A 3,799-nucleotide genomic window follows, 5' to 3' on the forward strand; every position below is an offset into this window, starting at 1 on the left:
TCTCCTGGCGTGTGCGCGTCACCTGACTACAGAAAGCGCCATTTATAGAAAGGGATGTGCCCATAGCCTGTAACTGGCAAAGCTCGAGTCTATCTAGTAGCTGCAGAGCCGGGACAAGGTCCTCCAGCACCAAGGCTGAGACACCAAAGTGCGCCCCTCCATCCCTCCCACCCCAGCCGTCACACGCTGATTGCTATTAAACTAAGAGGCACCACAGGGCCCACAACCTCCCCAACACCTTAATATGTAGTTATCTGGCTTGCAGTCACTGTCATGTATCCCCTTTTCTTATTTATTTCTGCTTCAAACACAATTAGGAATGACAGCTGAATGAATTCTGCGCCCCCTCCTACCCTGCGCCCTGAGGCTGGAGCCTCTCCAGCCTATGCCTCGGCCCGGCCCTGAGTAGCTGGCCCTTTGAAAAGAGAGCTTAGCAGCTGTGATTATTATTAGTTAATTTGGTGATTTCCTTTATCTCTTCAGGCAGCAATGTCTCTGGTTGTTATAACCAGGATGGGCTTATAAATCTTATTTCGGTACTTATCCGTTAGCCGGGCGCATCCGGCAGGTGGCGCTAATTACTATTCCCCATCCAGGCCGACATGGATAGTAGGGAAAGATGTAACTCTGGTGGAGTTTTGTCGCCACCTAGAGGATGCGCCCGGCTAACGGATAAGTACCCTTATTTCTACACAGCTTGCAATGTGTTCTGACTTTGTGGTTCTCTTTTTTTATTTTTTAACATTAAATTATGTAAAGGGGCTGGTACTGTTCGTTTTTTTTTTTAAATTCATTGGGACAAAAAACTTAACTGTAACAAACATATTGAAAAGATAATTTGCTGCCCCCTAAAATTGGACTGGCTGGGAGGCTGGGAGCACACTTATCTTTTCTGAAAACCAAGGGTTTTCTGCCGTGTGCGTTTCTGATTTTATTTTCTCGCATTTCCACTCCTCATACATGTTTTGACCGTTTCTGTTTTGCCTTTTTAATAAATAATCGTATATTTAACAAGGGAAAATACATTTCACTATAAAATCTTTTTGTGTGTCATCTCTTATTATTATTTCATTACATATATCGTACCCAAGGAAACCTCAGGTGTCTGCTTTCAAATGCGTGCACTGGGCCGTGGCTGCGACCCTACATATGCACAGTATGGCAGGAGACAGTGTGTATAACCTAGCACTCTTTAATAAATGGTTTAGTATATACAGTGGTGTGAAAAACTATTTGCCCCCTTCCTGATTTCTTATTCTTTTGCATGTTTGTCACACTTAAATGTTTCTGCTCATCAAAAACCGTTAACTATTAGTCAAAGATTACATAATTGAACACAAAATGCAGTTTTAAATGATGGTTTTTATTATTTAGTGAGAAAAAAACCTCCAAACCTACATGGCCCTGTGTGAAAAAGAAATTGCCCCCTGAACCTAATAACTGGTTGGGCCACCCTTAGCAGCAATAACTGCAATCAAGCGTTTGCGATAACTTGCAACGAGTCTTTTACAGCGCTCTGGAGGAATTTTGGCCCACTCATCTTTGCAGAGTTGTTGTAATTCAGCTTTATTTGAGGGTTTTCTAGCATGAATCGCCTTTTTAAGGTCATGTCACAACATCTCAATAGGATTCAGGTCAGGACTTTAACTAGGCCACTCCAAAGTCTTCATTTTGTTTTTCTTCAGCCATTCAGAGGTGGATTTGCTGGTGTGTTTTGGGTCATTGTCCTGCTGCAGCACCCAAGATCGCTTCAGCTTGAGTTGACGAACAGATAGCCGGACATTCTCCTTCAGGATATTTTGGTAGACAGTAGAATTCATGGTTCCATCTATCACAGCAAGCCTTCCAGGTCCTGAAGCAGCAAAACAACCCCAGACCATCACACTACCACCATCATATTTTACTGTTGGTATGATGTTCTTTTGCTGAAATGCTGTGTTACTTCTATGCCAGATGTAACGGGACACGCACCTTCCAAAAAGTTCAACTTTTGTCTCGTCGGTCCACAAGGTATTTTCCCAAAAGTCTTGGCAATCATTGAGATGTTTTTTTTAGCAAAATTGAGACAAGCCTTAATGTTCTTTTTGCTTAAAAGTGGTTTGCGCCTTGGATATCTGCTATGCAGGCCGTTTTTGCCCAGTCTCTTTCTTATGGTGGATCGTGAACACTGACCTTAATTGAGGCAAGTGAGGCCTTCAGTTCTTTAGATGTGGTCCTGGGGTCTTTTGTGGCCTCTTGGATGAGTTTTCTCTGCGCTCTTGGGGTAATTTTTGTCGGCCGACCACTCCTGGGAAGGTTACTGTTCCATGTTTTTGCCATTTGTGGGTAATGGCTCTCACTGTGGTTCGCTGGAGTCCCAAAGCTTTAGAAATGGCTTTATAACCTTTACCAGACTGATAGATCTCAATTACAGTACTTTTGTTCTCATTTGGTACTGAATTTCTTTGGATCTTGGCATGATGTCTAGCTTTTGAGGTGCTTTTAGTCTACTTCTCTGTGTCAGATAGCTCCTATTTAAGTGATTTCTTGATTGAAACAGGTGTGGCAGTAATCAGGCCTGGGGGTGACTACAGAAAGTGAACTCAGGTGTAATAAACCACCTTTAAAGGGACACTTAAGTCAAACAAAAAAAAATGAGTTTTACTCACCTGGGGCTTCCAATAGCCCGCTGCAACTGTCCGGTGCCCTCGCCATCTCCCTCCGATCCTCCTGGCCCCGCCGGCAGCCACTTCCTGTTTCGGTGACAGGAGCTGACAGGCTGGGGACGCGAGTGATTCTTCGCGTTCCTGGCCACAATAGTGCCATCTATGCTGCTATAGCATATATCATATACCATATAGCAGCATAGAGGGTGCTAATGTGTCTGGGAACGTGAAGAATCACTCGCGTCCCCAGCCTGTCAGCTCCTGTCACCGAAACAGGAAGTGGCTGCTGGCGGGGCCAGGAGGATCGGAGGGAGACAGCGAGGGCACCGGACAGCTGCAGGGGGCTATTGGAAGCCCTACGTGAGTAACACTAATTTTTTTTGTTTGACTTAAGTGTCCCTTTAAGTTATTTTTTAACAAGGGGGGCAATCACTTTTTCACACAGGGCCATGTAGATTTGGAGGTTTTTTTCTCACTAAATAATAAAAACCATCATTTAAAACTGCATTTTGTGTTCAATTATGTTATCTTTAACTAATAGTTAACGGTTTTAGATGAGCAGAAACATTTAAGTGTGACAAACATGCAAAAGAATAAGAAATCAGGAAGGGGGCAAATAGTTTTTCACACCACTGTATATATATATATACATACATATATATATATATATATATATATATATATATATATATATATATATATGTATGTATATATATATATATATATATATATATATATGATTAAAGGTGAGACCTGGCAGATTTACAAAAAGTGTTCAACCACCACAAATCTTATATAATTAATAAAATCTGTAGTGCATTTATTATTTTAAAAAATTAAAACAAAAAATGTTTGTTATGTTTTGTTTTTTTTTAAACTGGTACAATTTATTTTTTCTGTGGTACACTGAGGGCAGAGGGCCACAGAGGTGACACACTAGGGGGCAGAGGTGGCACAGAGGGGGGCACTGAAGGCACGGGTGAACAAAGGTGACACTGGAGGCACAGGGGGGCATAGAGGAGGTACAAGGGACAAAGATGGCACAGTGGAATTATGGACAGATTCATGTTAAGAACTTACTTACGGACCCTTTCTCGTTCATGAACCGGGGACTACCTGTATATTCATTCAGTTTAACCTCCTACTACATAGAT

Source organism: Hyperolius riggenbachi, chromosome 9, assembly GCF_040937935.1.
Source record: "Hyperolius riggenbachi isolate aHypRig1 chromosome 9, aHypRig1.pri, whole genome shotgun sequence".
Classification (NCBI taxonomy): domain Eukaryota; kingdom Metazoa; phylum Chordata; class Amphibia; order Anura; family Hyperoliidae; genus Hyperolius; species Hyperolius riggenbachi.